At 42.9% G+C, this 17,511-nt stretch overlaps 1 protein-coding gene across 2 annotated transcripts in view; it reads right to left on the reverse strand.

Annotated features, from left to right (window-relative positions):
* Kank1 (KN motif and ankyrin repeat domains 1) overlaps positions 1–9,434 on the reverse strand; it is a 203,974-nt gene extending 194,540 nt beyond the window's left edge. The window contains exon 1 of one of the 2 annotated variants that reach the window (XM_047523891.1): positions 9,389–9,434. The gene's annotated coding sequence lies outside the window, so the exon portion shown is untranslated. The remainder of the gene's footprint in view (positions 1–9,388) is intronic. The other variant, XM_047523888.1, reaches the window with a different exon arrangement.
* Between the last annotated feature and the right edge of the window lie 8,077 nt (positions 9,435–17,511).

A 17,511-nucleotide genomic window follows, 5' to 3' on the forward strand; every position in this document is an offset into this window, starting at 1 on the left:
CAAATCAGAGACTCAGGACCCGCACTCCCAACTGCTGCCTTATGTATAATCCGAACCCCTCAATCTGATCAGTCCAAAAATAAAGGGGAAAAAATGGGGACAAAATAGAAAAGCTATCCTGGGTTACCGAGGATCAAGGAGAGAGAAGGGGATGCTCAGGATGAAGCACAGTGAGCATGGATTTGGCATCCCAGCCCAGCCTGGGACCCAGGGCTAAGTGCAGGTGTGAACAGGTGCACTGTAGTGTTAAGCCAAGACCCTGATCAGAGGGGCCTGGTTTACAGGTCAGCAAGGTTACTGAGCAAATCGGAGATGAGGCCAAAGGGTGACAACATTTTTTTCTTTGAAAAAGTTCCCAGGAAAATGATCTATAATCTACATAAACTTCAGTCCCTTAAGCAGTATTTCCTCCTTCTGTCATTTAAGTTCACAGTGCAGGAAAAAGTGCCCGTTTTTCCCATTGGCTACTTTATACAATCACTTGGGGTTGGTTGAGAGTTTTCATGGCTTCATTACTCATCTTTGACCTCCAGAGGCAAACTGTGGGTACACCTTCCCTTCAGCAGAATGGAGTCTGGAAATCTCTGTTTCCAAGAGGCTCATGTGCTCTGGATGGCTAAGAAGTTGTGCACGTGAAGGGCTTCAGGCAAGGGAAAGTAAGGCCTTGACCAGGTTTTCCTATTTCCCCATAAATATCCAAACTGGAGCTTTCTGCTTCCTGAGGTCAGCCAAAATAAACCTACAAAGAAACAGTTCTCTTCCTCTCCTAGCCTAAAGATTGATCCACACTATCCTGACAAAATAGGGTACTAAATTTCAGGAGGCTAACATTATAGCTCCTTCATGGCTCTGAGTTCACAGAAAAAGGAAGAATACTGGACAACAAAACCCAGACTTAGATGCATACTTAAGGTGGGGCCAAATCTCACTAGGACAATCTCTCTGTAACCAAAATGTTTAAACTTGAGCAATGGAAGCAGGAAACTGAATCTCCCAAAGGGACAGGTGCCACATGGTGGGCATATAAATCACTGTAATGAGGACTGGTGAATCAGAACGTCAGGCCACCTGAGAGCCGAGGAACATACTAACAAAATGACACTTATCCATTCAACAAGTATTTCTGAATGTCCACAAAGGGCAACCTGGTTACTGCCCTCCCACTTGGCCACACCAGAGAAAGCGCTGCTGTTTCTCAAGCCAGCATCTCTGCCCTGTGCCTCCCACCCACATTTCTGTCATTCCCAGCACTACAAACAGTTCACAGATCCTACTCTGGAGCCACAACCACCACCGCTGCCCCCCACCTGTCCAGTGGGGATGGCAGGACACAACCAAGTTCACAAGATCTCATTGAGGAACTAGCCTCCAATTTTCTCAACTTTAAAGAAGTAAAAACCATATGCAAAAATTGGCAGCAGTCAGTTACCTAATGAAATGACCTCTCCTGGTTGTTACTGAAAGCTTGCGGGGCTGAAAAAATGCTGAAGTCAACGGCAACCCTTTCTCTCCCAGACTCCTTTCCTTGGCAGGAATCTGGCAAACTCTCCTCCCACTCCTGAATTTTAATTCTGAAAGGAGTTTAAAGTGTGTTGTTTCTTAAGGCAGAGAAATCTTATTCTGCCCCTGAGGTCAGAAGCCTAGATTCTCCAAGGCCTGGTTTGTTATGTAATCCAGGATTTAATCTTGTCACCAAGAGGACAGATGGCACCTACAAGTAACTTACAGGTATCAAGGACCATGCAGCATCTATTCCTTGCTCAGCAGGATCTCTAATGCTACTTAGGGGAAGGTGGAATATATGCACAGATTAAGTACAGAGTTAGAGGTGATATGTGCAGGTGTCATTCTTGAGGAGGCGCACAAGACTATTAAAAGACCAACCCAGACAAAATGGGCTCCCTAAGTAGAAGACAAAGCAGGAAATTTCAGAGGGCCAACAGAAAATACAGCACAACAAACTCAAGCGTGCCAAACCATGTGCAAAGTTCCTAGAAACGACTCATTTCATCTTCTAAGAAACAGCAAAAACTTAGAGCTCTGCCATTCAGCTCACGATATTCCACTTAACCCTGGGTTGACAGGCCCCTTCGCTTTTTTCCTTCAAATCTGATACGTCAGGAACTGAAATTTTCTTCTGCATTTTCATGTGGAAATTTGATCCTCAGTCAACTACAAAGCAGGACTCAGACAACTTTTCCTATCAAAATGTCACAGTGAAAGGCAAAAAAATCAAGAGATCAGACAAATTAGAAAAGTTGAAACAGGCAGCTGAGCATGTCGCTCAGAGGTAGAACAGTTGCCTATCACCTAGGGCCCCTGGAGTTCCATCCCCGCACCAAAAAGAAAAGAAGTTGAAACAGCATGAGCTTTAAAGCATACTGAATACCTTAATTTTCAACATAGTAAGTTTCTCTTCTTTAATCTTTTATTGGACGTAAATCCCTTGGAATCTATCTCCCAATAAATCAAAGAAAAAAAACTGTGAGAAGTAAATTTTATAGCACGGAGAAAGAGAAAAGCTAGATCCATTTAAGAACTCATATGGTCTCCATGAATTCTCTACCCCATTCAGCTTTTCTATTTCACTGTGCTTAAAGTAAAAAGGCTGAACCATTTTTGAGGTGCTCATCTTCATCACTGATCTGGAAACTTCAATTAACACCCATTTGTAAGGGATCAGCTAAAATAAGACAACAGACAAGACCACGCACTGGCAAGAAAGTGAAGCAATGGGAACTCACCCACCATTATTGAAAAGTATAAAGGGATAAAAAAAACACCTGTAGTCTATCTACTCCAGAAGAACTGTGTGGCCAACAATTCCACTCCTAGATACATGCCCCAAATAAATACACACATATGCTCACTAGAGCACATGCACAAAATTTCTCCCACAGTTCTACTCGTTAGTTCAAACTGGGAAACAACTCATCATACATCTACAGGGAGAGGGACAAACAACAGTGGGACAGCCACACAAGGGAGCACCACATGGCAAAGACAAAGGACGGCCCATAAGCACATACCAAAACGTGTATCAGTCCTATACTTGTGGTAAGAAAAGTCCTATACATGGGGTAAGAAAAGCCAGGCCAGGAAGACTGAATACTCTTGATACTATGAATACAAAAATAAGACTGACAGAACCACTCTATGAAGTAGAAGGAAGAGCTGTGACTGAAAGGGACACCCAGAGGACTGACCCCTTTGGTGGCACCACCTGGGAAAGAGATGGGGAGAATCCAGCAGAGGTGAGATGACATCGCCTCACAGGGAGGATCCCTTCCCCAAGGAGGGCCACTCGTACACTGAGATCCTTACAGCAAAGGACAGCGCTGTTTAAATGAATACTTAAGAGGAGGAGGAAGGGGCAGAGGGCACAGAACAAGAAAGTGGTCAGGTTTGATTTCTACTTCTGCTCTAATTACTTTTTCCAGTCCCCCTCCCCCGCCCCAAGGTTCACAAATAAGCTGGTCAGAATTGCAAAGAGAATGTGAATTTAGCCAAAAATGAATGCAGACCATGATATTTCCATTCTTGCATCTAATCAAGCCAAAATTTAGATTAAAAATAAAAAAATCAAGTGAGGTTTTATCTGTAATATGCAATAGCTGCAAGCCAATAATAGTGGAAGTTGTTGGGTGCTCCTCAGGGGCTCCCATGATATAAAAAGGGATTAGTTTGTCTTCTGAGAGTTCAACTAAGCCCCATTGCTCAATTCCATTAACTAAATGAATTAAAGGAGGAAAAAAAAAAAAAGTTACAAGGTTCTTGACACCATCATATATAATTGTTTCCAATTAACTGATTGCTTTTGTGATGAAAAAGCATGAGGATCCTTCCTTCTGGCAGGTCTGTGTGTCTGAACAAGAGCCTCATTGTCGGGCCTCTACCCCTGGAGACACCCCGCTCCTGCTCACCACTCCTCCCAACTCACGCCCTCTCCAGCAAGCCCAGGTTCTCCATATCGCCTGTCCTAAAAAAGAATGTGTTTTACTTAAATTTATAAAGGTAACTAGAAGTAAAACCAATATCTAATAAAAATTTTAAAACTGGGAGGTAGGGATGGGGCTATAGCTCAGTTGGCAGAGTGCTTGTCTCACAAGCACAAGGCCCTGGGTTCGATCCCCAGCACCACCACAAAAAAACAAAACAAAACTGAGAGGCCAAAAGGAGAGAAAAGAGGCGAACATATTTCCTTTTCTTAGCAAGGTGTTGAAAGACGTCAAATTGGTGGTATCAATATATAGCAGCCATCTAAAAAGAAGGTTGCAACTTCTTTGACATTTTTCCCATTAAGGGGGTTGGGGGGTCTATATCCAACTGAAGATTGTGTACGTCCCAACTTTGGGGCGTAGGTCAAAAAAGGCCACGGAGTTTCTATTTTAGTTTGTTTGAGCTGATCACTGTGGGGCGTGATGGTTCATGTTATGTGTCCTGGAGGTTGTTTTAGAGATTAACAAATTTAACCCTGGGAAAAGCAGATTATAGGTCTTAATGTAAGTGGGCCTCATCCAATCAGGCAAAGGCCTGAAGAGAACAAAAAGAGCAGGTTCCTTAAACAGGGAATTCTCCAGCAGACTGGAGTCTTCCTCTATACCATGGTTGTCCTGATCTCCAAATGCTGGCCCATACTGCAAAGTTTGGACAAGCCAGCCTCCAAAATAATTATTTTGAAGGAAAAAACAACAACAACAAAAAACTCACTGATACACATACACCTACTGATTATTTCTCTGGAGAACACCAACACAGGGGGAAACCTGTTATCGCATGAGAAGTCCCTCTGCCTGGGGTGACCATGCTAAAAATCACCAAGATGACAAGTGAAGTCAACAGGTGTATGTGCTCTGATAAGCAGTCAATACTGAGCCCAGCCTTCCAGATACCCCTATCAAAACATAAGATGCAGAAGCAAAGTCTTCTTGGACCCTCCAGAGAAGCCCATCCAAGGGCAGGTGCCACAGAGCAACCTCAGCACTCCAGGGAGCAGAACCATCCAGCCAGGTCACCCCAAATCCCTTACCCACATGGCCCTAAACAATTTTAAACCACTAAATTTGGGGGTCAATTGTTATAACCACCGAGACCTAACGACAGAAAGAGAAGTTATCACTTAAAGACACTACGGCTGAGCTGTGACCAGAGTGATAGGTTTTAGTTTTCATGTTAAACCCTTCATTATTTTGCATTATTCACTCCTTGAAAATGTTAGAAATTTTAAAATTCAGAAATTAATAAATAGTCAACAGGGTGTAGCAGTTACTCTTAGAAGTCTTCCTGATGCTAGACAGATTTGTGACCATCTTAGTCAACATCGATGGTTTGAACCCACTTAATCCTCCTAAACCCTATGATAGAGGTGCCTTATTACCCCTGGTCTCTTGTTTTTGATTGTTTTGAGACAGGATCTCACTGTTGCCCAGGCTGGCCTCAAACTCACAATCCTCAGCCTCCTGAGTGGCTGGGATTACAGGAGTGAACCACCACACCCAGATTATCCCTGTTTTATAGATAGGAAATCAAGGCACAGAGAGGGTCAGAAACTTGCTAAAGGTCACAGAGCAAGCAAAAGATAAGATTCCAATTAGCCAGTCTGAGTCCAGAGCTACAATATTTACACAAAGATCCACCAGGCAGACTTTGGCAGTTACAAGTCAATGGACAAATGGTACAATCTCAAATTGCCATCACTTGGGACTCCAAGCATGTGACTGGCCACAGAATTCTGTGTCAAGCACTGTCTATTGCCCTTATTCTAAAGCTATTGCCTAAATTCAAGGCTCTTAAATCTCCACCTGTACTCATTTTTCAAAGTTCAATCCCCCCAAATATGACCCAGATCTCTCAGCATTAATTTCTCCATCTACTACCTTTCCAGAATGGTTATTTATATATGTTTGTTCTACTTTTTTGCCTATTACAGTTGTTTCCTTGTGTGTCTCTCTTGGTAGGCTCTGAGGGTTTTGGTCTGTGAATTCCCCCACCAGCGCTTCCCATGTCATAAAAATGTAATTATTGTTTACTAAAGTTAACTAACATTGGCTTATTCTCAATGACGGTTGATGTTGCAGCCTTCATGTTAGGGAGATGTTCATGATTTTCTTTTTTCTTTTTTTTTTTTTTTTTTTTTTTTTTTTTAACTTTCACCTCTCATCCTTTGGAGTCAAACTGGCATTTTTTAACTTTTTTTTTTTTTTTAATGGTGCTGAGAATTGAACCCAGTGCCTCACAGGGGCTACGCAAGCACTCTACCACTGAGCCACAACCCCAGCCCTGTTCACTGAATTTTATCAGAGGGGAAAGCAGAGGAGTTGAGTTATCACTGGAAAAGCTGCAGCCCGCTGCATCCTAATCTTTGTCAGGCGTTTGCAATCAAACCCCAAAACTCTGAATTGCATGTACAAAACATCTTCCTCCCCAATAAGGTGCATATTTTTTGTTCTGCTTTTATAGAGGCTCAGTTATTTTCATTATCTTCCAGAAGAATGGCCAGGAAGCCAGAATCACTCCCATTGTCCAGAGTGGCCAGCGGAGGCTCTCCTTGTGCTTGGTTAATCTCTCCCTCAAGAGGGCTCAGTGGGGTCCTTATCTTCTGAGGTACCTGCTCCCCACCAATTTTTAAAGATCTCTAAAAGTCCAGCCCAACTCCTACTCTTCTGAGAGGTTACTCTTAGTCATCCAGGAAGCAAAGACCTCTTCCCACTCAGAACTCAAAGAAGGATTCAATATTAATTGAATAAATACCTCCTTTGTCATATATAAGAATTTTGCCTAATTGGTACTTTTAATATATAATTTCTGGGTGAGAAAAACAACTTAATATGATACCTTTATATCTTCTAAAGCTCCTGGCTCCATACCCCTTGGGGAGAGTATCACATATAGAAAAACTGCAGGGCTAGGGCTGCAGCTCAATAGTAGTGTTTGCCTAGCATGCATGAGGTCCTGGGTTACATCCACAACATTGAGGACAAAAAAAAAAAAAAAAATACACCTGCATATGATTGGTAAATGAAACTGCAAATAAATTCAGCTTATGCTATTTATAAAGAAAATATCAGTATCAACCTCACCATTATTTTCAGAATTGCAATTTAAAGCCATGAGACACCCTTTTGAAGGTAAGACGTTAGCAACTTAAAGATTTCTTTAATCAATGTCATGCTAGGTTCAAGGATAACTCAACTCTATGGATAGATTTAAAAAAAAAAAAATCCCTAGTTTATGAAACATCCAAAAAAAAAAAAAAATGGGGGGAGGAAAAACACTATTGTACAATATGTACTAGTAAACATTCAGTAATATATACTAGAAAGAATCCCCAAATTAACACACATTTCCAATGGTGTAGTGATTTTATTAAATAAAAGCATACCCATAGGATAATGAAGGGATTACAAAGTCAGAGCCAGAAAGGATGGTGCACAACTATAATTCCAACTACTTGGGAGGCTGAGGAAGGTGGAAAGCAAGTTCAAAGACAGTACGGGCAACTTAGCTAGAACCCAGCTGAATTTTTTTTTTTTTTTTTTTTTTTTTTTTAAAGGGCCAGGGATGTACATCAGTGGTAGAACGCCCTGGGTTCAATCACTGGTGTGTGCTTTGGGGAGGATATTAAAACAATATTGATAACAGTGTTAAGAAGCAAACTCACATATCAGAACTCACTTTTGCTGCAGCTGATCCTCAGACTGATGTGCAGAGGACAGAAATCTAGGGTACAAGAGTACCCAAAGCACACCTGTTCCCTAGGACATAAAATGCACTCTCCTTCTCTGAATCTTTAAGGGAAGCAATTATTCCACCACCAGTAGCTTCTCCTCCAACCTCAGGCTTTTTAATCTCCCCATAGGACTGCCCATACTTAATTTTTCTTCAACTGCCTCAGGAGCAGAACCCTTCCCAAACCTATTAACAGTAAAAGGACCAAAGTTAATCATCTCTCTGATCTCATTCAATCTCTATCACATGTAGCTACCTTAAAACGAGGGAGTAGGGCTGGGGAGGGGAAATGGAGAATTACTAATAGGAATAGAAATGTTTGGAGTGGGTGATGAAAATATTCTGGAATTAGTGTTGATTGCATAACTTTACTAAAGTCACTGAGCTTATACACTAAAAGGGTAAATTTACAGCTTATTGTATCTCCAAAGTTTAAATAAAATGTGGAGAAAGTTGGGTGAAAGGAGAAACTAGCAAAGAGCTCAGTGGCATCTAAAAATCAAGATGAATAAATTCGTGAAAACTAAAAATATGCAGAGACCTGATTTCCATTCAGCACAAGAGGTGGGAGCATGAAGTTGGGACAAGGAACTGAATGATTATATATCTGAATGATTAACCTTATTAGTTTTAGCGCCCTCAGTCTGGTATGATAATTCATTAAGATGAGCTACCCTCCTTAGAGAGGACATGTAAAAAGCAAGCGCTGAAGACGCCATGGGTTGTTAATGCCAGCACCACCAAGGCCTTCACCTGGTCATCCTTGGGGCAGCACCGCTCTTGCTGACCTGAAAGACTGACCACAAAAAGTTGCCTCTGCAAATTCCAGGGGGGCCCAGATAAAGGAGGAAGAACAATCAAGGAAAGGTGGCTGCCGTGAGCACGCAGCTCCTTGAATATTTGCCGAAGTGACAAGGAAGAGGGGGGTGCTCAGGGACCAAGTCGCTTAAGGACTCCTGCACACGCTCCCTCGCCCTGACACCACAAATCCTCCAGAAACCCAGGCAGCGATGGGCGGTCGGCCAAGGGACGAAGGACCGAGCACCGCAGAGCCCACGCCCCTCCCCCACCTCCTGGCCGGAGCCATCTCGGAGTCGGCTGAGGGCGACCCTAGGCCACCTGCCGCTCTAGGACAGAAGATAAAGGGGTCTTGATCGCCGCTTCTCCTGCGGAGTTGCCCGTGGACCTAAATGGAGATTAGCCTCATAGAGGGGTGCCTCAACCTACCTCGGGCTAATACAAGGCCCAGAGGCACCCTAAGGCCAGCGCGCCCGGGTCGGGGTCGGGAGGCGCCGGCACCCGCCCGCTCACCCGCCCCGCAAGTACTTTCCCGCTTCCCAGAGTCCAGGGCGCTGCGCTCCTTCTTCTAGACCCACCAAACTCCGCCGCCGCAGGGCCAGCCAAACTGGGGCGGCCCCAGAGCCGAAGCCACCTCTTGGACCCTCCCCTTCCATAGGGCCGTCCTGAGGCCGCCAGAGTAACCCCGGCGAGCGGGAGATCGCGGGGGCTGTCCTCCGCCACCGCCGCCGTGCGCCCCCGGCGCGCGCCAAGTTTGCACGGCTCGGCGCGGAGGCCGGCCCCGAGCAGGGGTCGGAGCCTGGACGCCCCAGGCCAAACGTGCCAGGGAAGGGGGTGCAGCGCAACCCCCGGCACCACTCACCTCCAGCCGCTCCTCCCAACCTGCCGCGCTGGGCTGGCCACTCGCTCGCTTGCTCCTCCGCGGCTCCCGGAGCTCGGGGAGGAGGCGGGACGGAGGGGCGGAGTCGGCTCCGGCTGGCAGCGCCAGAATTAAACCCCTGAACGCGCCGCAGCCGTCAGGCACCGCAGCCGCTGCGAGGGCGGAGAAACCAGAAAGGCCACAAGCCTCAGACAGTAAGTGGGGAACAACTCTGGCTGCGCCCGGCAGCGGAGCAGGAGGGACACACCGGCCAGTTGGAACCTCGGGAGCCTCGCTCAGAGCCGAGGAAATCGGACTTTGGAGGGCGCTGCCTTTGTAGCCTCGGAGCCGGCCGGCGGGCGGGCCCCAGTGCGCCTGCGCGCTGCCGAGACTTACCGGGCGCACGAGGTATCTTAGCACACCTCCCAGCCTCAGGCCCACCTGCGTTTACATCACCAACCCCGAGAGAACGGAATCCATTCCCCCAGTAAAACCCTTAGGTTTGTTATCCCTAGCAGGGAGAGGAGCTGGACGCGCCAGGATGACACGGTTAATAATCTCGGCTAGGGCCTGCTTACTGTCCCCTCCCAAACATGCCGCTAAGAAATTATTTTCTGGCCCGGGGCTGGGGCGGCCAGAAGTTTCCTGGTAGCCAGGTGACCTCGGTGCGTGCATTCACTGCAGCTCCACTGCGGGACCAAGTCCTCAGCGGATGGGAGTCTTCCCAGCCTGAAGGGTGCAGGTGTTCTGTTCGGAAGACTCCCAAAGAAGACAGTAGGGCTTACCTTCAGAATTTAGGACTGAACTAACGAAGTCTGTTCGGTGCAAACGCTTTATTCCAAGCAATAGCTGTAGGTTCAAGAGGGAAGAAGAGTTTGGGTAAAGGAGGACCCGGGACCAGGACGTACGTGCCAGCTCTCCTACCACTGGTTCTCTTACTGGGATGCTCCTCCTCATGAGCCCTCCCCCATGGGATGCACACAACGGGCCTTACACAAGCCACAATCTTTTTTGCAAGTGTGTTAAAGGGAAGTCACGAAATCTCACGTGGCTAAGTGCTGTCCTCTGAGGAGAGAAGGCTGTGAATTCTTCCTTACATTTCTCCGCAAATCACACCTGCACATTCCTGAAACTGATGGACCTTAACTGTTAAAGGCAGCCCAAAGACGGGAACTCTGATTCTCAGCCTCATTGCCAGCTCTCTGAGTAACAGCAAGCAGACTCCTGGGCCTCGGTTTCTTCATTTGTAAAATAGGGCATTTCGGACACTGGATGTTCCTTAAAATTCCTCTCTGACAATTATCCATGATTTCATGAAAAGGTTAATTATTCCCATTGTGATAAGAGGTGGGAGATCTGAAGCAGAGGGGTTCCTGCATTTTAAAATTGTCCTTCACCCACAGAATTCCCAGCCCTGACCTCTGCTTTATTGATCCTCCTTTACTTTTAGTCAATAAACATTTTATAGGCCCTCAAAATGAGGCAAACCTAATCAATAAAATATGGCAAAGTTTGAATTTTTAGTATATGTTCAAAATTTTTATTTTGAATTTATTCTTTCTTAAATTAACATACAATTCACACACCATAGAATTTACTTTTAAGTGCACAATTTTGTCAGGCAAGGTGGTGCTTGCCTGTAATTCCAGCTACCCCAGAGGCTGAAGCAGGAGGGTCACACATTCAAGACCAAACTGCAATTTAGGAAGTCCCTGCCTCAAAATAAAAAAGGGCTGGGGATGTAACTTAGTGGGAGAGTGCCCTGTGTTTAATCCCCATCTTGCGGGGAGGGAGTGTACAAATCAGTGATTTTTAGACTATAGTCATAAAGTTAGAAACCATCACTGCTAATTCCAAAGTGATTTCATTGTCCTAATAAAACCCCATATCCATTAGAGGTTTTTTTTTTTTTTTTAATCTCCATTCCACCCCCTCAGCTCCTGACAACTACTAAATTTGCTTCATGAATTTGCCTATTCTGACATTTCATATAAATATAAACAATAAGGGCTAGGAATGTAGCACAGTTGTTGAGTGCTTTCCTAGCAAGTTAGAGACCCTGTGTTTAATTCCCAGTACCCCCTGCCCCCCAAAAAGAAACAATGCATGGTCTTTTAGTCTGGCATCTTTCACTTAATAAATGCAAGGTTCGTCCATATTGTAATATGTCTCAGTAGCTGCCTTCCCCTGTTATACATTTATTGCTGTACTTCACTTGCCTGGAATTACAGGCACCTACCACTGTACCCAGCTGAAAATCTAGCATTTATCCTTAACTATAAATGAAGGCAAAAACTTTAGCTTCTGAGTATGGGATGGTCTATTCAATACAACTCTTTTTTTGGTAAAGTTTCTTTTTTGTAGAGTTCCTTGATTTCTTCCCTCTGATTTCAGGGAAAAAAAAAACAAAACAGAAAGTTACAAATTAAACTGGTATTGGAGGTTGGTGGCAGACATCTTGTTGAGGTCATATAACCAGTAGTTGAGTTGTTTAGGCAGTAATTGACTTAGTTGAGAGTTCTTGGCATGGATTTAAAAATGGAACTTTGGAGATTTTTTTTTTCTTCTTTCTTTTTCCCCCGGTACTGGGGATTGAACCCTAAGATACTCTACCACTGAGTTACATCCCTAGCCCTTTTTTATTTTTTATTTTAAGACACGGTCTTTCTAAATTGTCCAGTGAGAACTTTTCTTTAAATAAAATACAAAATAGGGCTGGAGATATGGTTCAATGGTTGAGTGCCCCTGAGTTCAATCCCCAGTACTCCCAAAACATTGCCCTGGCTGACAACTTGTAATCCTCTTGCCTCAGTCTCCCAAGTTGCGGGAATTATAGGCCTGTACCCCCACACCAGGCTGGGATCTTAGAATAATAAATTGCAATCACTTGTTTGGTGGAGGATGGACTTTTTAGAGATGGGGGTCTAGAATTCCATTGATATTTGCCAGCTTTGCTCTAATTAATTCCATTTTCAAGACTGCAGGAACCAGAATATTTTTTTCTTTCTTTTTTTTCTCAACTTTTATCTATGCAAAGTGTCTGAAGTCTCAACAAATCAGATAGTTTTGGCTATCTCACTCTCAGTATAGCTTTTGAGGAAGAGGGTGGTTTGGTAACTGCTGGAGTTTAGGAACTTTGTAGTCTTGGCCTCTCTTTTTGTATAGTCTTATGTTGTAACCTTTCCATTGCCAGTAAACAAGATATCAAGTATTTAGTAGGGCTGGACAAGGTGGTGAATACCTGTCATTCCAGCTATTTGGGAGACTGAGGCAGGAGGATTACAAGTTCGAAGTCAGCCTGGCAATTTAACAAGACCCTGTCTCAAAATAAAATTTAGAAAGGGTGGGTAATGTGGCTCAGTGCTACAGCACTTCTAGCTTTAATTCCAGTGCCACAAAAGAAAAAAAAAATTCATCAGGGCTTTTTGGAGGTTTCACTGTCACTATTCAATTTTCCTACTTTGAGAGGGTTCATTTACACAAATGTATAGTATTGAAGGGAGGAAGGAGGAACTCAGGACATGGAAATACAATCAATCCTTAAAGAACATAATCAGCTTCTACATGGATTTATTTATTTGTCTTTGGAGATTTGCAACAAATTGAAAAAACTTGCTTGGTAAACTAACCCTGCATAGCCTAGAAATAGCAAAAGAAAAATTTTGGCATATCATAAATGCATAAAATATATAGAGATAGAAGTCTACTTTATTGTTTACTACCATAAAATATACAAAAATATGTTACAGAAAGTTAAAATTTATGAAAACTCACACAAACACAGATCATACATGGGGCCATTAGCAGTCCAGAGAACTGTAAACAAATGTAAAGAAGCCATATTAAGGGGCTGGGGTTGTGGCTCAGTAGTGGAGCTCTTGCTTAGCATGTATGAGACACTGGGTTGGATTCTCAGCAAAAAAAAAAAAAAAAAAAAAAAAAAAAAATATATATATATATATATATATATATATATATGACCATTGACAACGAAAAAATATTTTTAAAAAGCAGTATTAAATCATAATTGCATGAAATTAGCTGTAGTATACATACAGTGCTACTGCTGTTGCTATTGCAATGAGTGTAAACATTGAGAATATCCATTGAAAACTCCAGGGAATACTAATCACCTTTGTGTGAGCAGTTTAACTCTCCAATAAATTGCAATCTGTAGTAAAAAATGATCTCTTGTTCTCACAAATTTTTCACCATATATACTACACATTATAAAGTACGTGGTGATTATGTTGTCAGTAACAGCAAGTCTACAGCAGGCAATCCGTAATCAAGTTGTTGGGGAGTCAAAAATTACATGGAGATTTTCAACTATACAGTGGGAAGGTGTCCCTAACCCTGTGTTGTCCAAAGGTGAGCTGTACTTCACTTGGCTCCTCTGTGAAAGATTCTTCAACATTTTCTATAGTTTCTGACTTTAAGTTTTAATAGCTGAGTGTGCTAGGGATGTAGTTCAGTGGTACAGCACTTGCCTACCATGGATGAGACTCTGGATTTAATTTCTCTCATACCACAAAAAAACCAAATAGCTTAGTAAAATTTCCTCAACTTTTTCCTTTTATGAGAAAGTAGTTTCATTTTAAAAGTTTTCTTCCACACTACTGTTATCCTATTTCAAATTCCAATTTGGAACAAATAAAGTTTCATCATTATAGTTTCTGTAGTTAAACATGAGTTAATACAAAGTTCATATGTGTCCTTAAAAGTCTCCATCAGCATAGGGTTAGAAGACACCAAATGGTGTCTGCAGTCCAGAGTAGAAGACACCAAATGGTGTCTGCAATCCAGAGTAAGAACCATGTTCAGACTCTTTCTCTCTTTCTCCTTTTCCATAAGACCAGTGTTTCCTATACTCATTTTCCCAGGATTCAGTTAAACTAATCTAACATATTAATAGTAAATATGACTGCAAGTTTTTTTGCAAGCAGCATCTGCCCTGGTTCTTAGCCATACTCCCAACCAGCTCGTTAGTGTAATGCAACTTCCTGTAATATAATCAGTCATCTGCTGTATACTAGAAATTGTGTATAAATAACAGCAGCCAACTCATCAACCTCCCTGAGTCTTGTCTATAAAATGGAAACAAATACCTATTGTGCCTCTTTACATTAAGCTCCAATAAAGATCAAACCTCCCAGAGGAAGTTGAACCAGAATGGGCCTTGGGTATGCTGCAGGTAGGACTCCATTGCTTTAGTGTCCCGTGTAGGCCTAAGAGGGTAGATGGCAGCAAGGAGATAAGTCAGGAGAGAGTGAGGAAGACACCCAGGCAAGAGGTTACCAAAGTCAAATCAGATCGTTGGGACAGGTGGAATTGGGGCAGTCCCTGAAAGTAATTTTCCTCTTTATATGCTGCTTCATTTCACTTTTTAAAAAAGGTTATATACCCACAGTTATAACTGAGGGTTCTTTTTGTTTGTTTTTGGCTGGGGGAAGGAGAGTTTTTATAACACAGAAGTATTTTGCATGGCTATAAAAGAAGGGATTGTTTCTTGAATATTAAAAGGAAGTCATGGTGGCAAGGTATGTGTGTAAGGAAATCATGTGCACACAGGAAGAAAAGTAAGTCTCCTCAGAGAAGAGGTAAACTTTGGGACAGTTGGAGTCACCACTCACAGATCCTTTTCCAATGCAGGAAGTCCTCAGAGGCTCCAGATTTCCTAATGGAAACTATGTTCCCTTACCTTTGCCCAAGGTCTTACTACCACTAAGGATATTTTTTTTCAAAAGAACATTTATTAATATTTCAAAATTAGATCTGTGAATCACAATGTGGTAGACTCACCTATAGCTGGTGGTTCTGTGATTTCCTCTCCCAAAACAGGGCTTTGAGACTCCCTTGTTTGGAGAAAGCCAAAATAGAGAAAGCAGAAGGGAGCGGCTTTCATGGCCTGCTCTGCTCCTTTCTGTATCCCAAAACTCCTAACTCAGATTGCATTAGTTGGTTTGCCTCTTAGTCACAGCATTACAAAGCTTAGGAAATGAATGGAAAATAATCCAGTTGCTGACTTCATCAGAAAAGAAGTCAGAGAATTATTATCTAAATGTAGAAAGAAAAAGTGGCCTATTTTATTACAATCTATGGTATGATAATAACCCCAAGCCCATAGCTGCTGGAAACAACTGTTAGAAAGGTAAAAGACACACAGATTCATTTACTTTAGTTATTTTTAAAAAGTAAGTTAGGGTTCAGTTTGTGTTTGGCTAGAGCCCTATGTGAACATTTTCATTGTTGCTGTTGGACATAACCCCCATTCAGGAAATTCGAGCTAAGAGTAATCTTTATTCATAATTATAATCATTATATTATGGTGGCTATAAAATATTTATAGAGCATTCAAAAGGTGTATGACATTCTGCTAGGATCCTGAGTAGAGGGATTAGGTTTACAAGCTTGTACCTGAAAACTCATTTTATTTAGAATATTTACTTATTTGCCAAATATTTATTAAGTGCCTACTCTGCCTACAGTGTTGGGTGAGGTTTTATAAAGGACACAAAGATGAATAATCCCAAGAAACTACTGGCCCCTTAGGGGGATGTGTGTGTGTGTGTGTGTGTGTGTGTGTGTGTGTGTAATACTAACAGTTTGACTTTAGGGAGATAATATATGTGTGCATAATTCACACACACATCTGTAACACTAACAGAGTTCCGTTCAAAAGAGGTATGAAGTGTTGTTGCAATTAAAACAAGAATATAGCTGGCTGAAGTGGCACACACCTATAATCCCAGAGACTCAGGAGGCTGAGGCAGGAGGATTGTGAGTTCAAAGCCAGCCTCAGCAAAAGCGAGATGCTAAGCAACTCAGTGAGACCCTGTCTCTAGATTAAAAATACAAAATCCCTGGTTCCACCCACCCCCCTGAAAAAAAAAACAAGCATATAATTTTAATAATTGCTAACACTTATTGAGACCTTTTTTTTTTGGTAGCTGGGATTGAACCCAGGGGTGCCTAATCACTGAGCCACATCGCCAGCCCTTTTTATTATTTTTTAAAATTTTGAGACAGGGTCTCACTAAGTTACTTAGAGCCTGGTTAAGTCACTGAAGCTGACTTTGAACTCATGATCCTCCTGCTTCATCCTCCCAAGTCCCTGAGCACTTACTTTTGTGCATGGCTTTATACCAAGAGCATTTCCTGAGTCAATTTCTCCTGTAAGGTATTCATGGATTAGAATCTACACTTTGTAGTGCAGAAGGAAGCATGGTGCTAACAGGTGAAAAGGGTTAGAATTCAGGTTTCTGGAGAGCAGAGCCAGGACTCACAGTGATCACTTTCAGCTGGGACAGTGTAGGCATTAGGTGGCTGCTATTGTTTTGGGGTTTTGTTTTTAATTACATCAGCGATGATAACTTTGTACTGAGTCATAGTCACTGAAGCTTTCCCTTGGCAAAGAAACCCTGACCCAGTGACCTTTTGGCCTTGACCTCATAGGGTGACAATTTAACCTAGTAGTTTACACTCAACCCAGCCATCTTTGAGACTCAGAGCATTCTCATCAAACAAACTTTTAAAACAAAGGTTCTCCTAGTTTAGCTGAAGGTAGCTGGGGGAAGGAGCAGTCTCCCTGGGAGATGGGGTCCTTGAGAGGAGGAGAGCAGGCTGCTCCACATTCAACTGAGGATTATCCCAGCTGAAACCTGGTAAGGAAGCTGATGGCAATAAAACCTGTCTTGTCACTAAATTGGAGTTAACTCCCCCAACCCTCTGCCTAGTGGCAAATAAGACTGCATCTGGTTCAATAGATTTATGGGCTTGGGCCTAAATTGAGTTCTCGAATTAGTCATGTATAATACTCCTTGATGTATTTAGTGTACCTATGTTAAATCATGAATTGTTTTAGAATGTTAAAGATGGCATGCTTACCTGGTGGTCCTTAAAACCTTGTCAGGAAACCTTGTAGGTAAAGTTAAAGGCCGAGCACCAGAACCAGGCAGTCTGGAGAAACCAAGTGGCAGGAAGGATGGCTCCCTGCTCCTAGGATCTGGTTACCTGGCAGCCTTCTCATGAGTGTTGCATTCAAACAAGATCCGGTATGTATAAAATAGTGCTGAATTTGAACAAAGAAGGGCCAGTCATTTTTTTCTCTTCCAGCCATGATTGTA

The sequence above is a fragment of the Sciurus carolinensis genome, chromosome 14 (assembly GCF_902686445.1).
Source record: "Sciurus carolinensis chromosome 14, mSciCar1.2, whole genome shotgun sequence".
Lineage (NCBI taxonomy): Eukaryota > Metazoa > Chordata > Mammalia > Rodentia > Sciuridae > Sciurus > Sciurus carolinensis.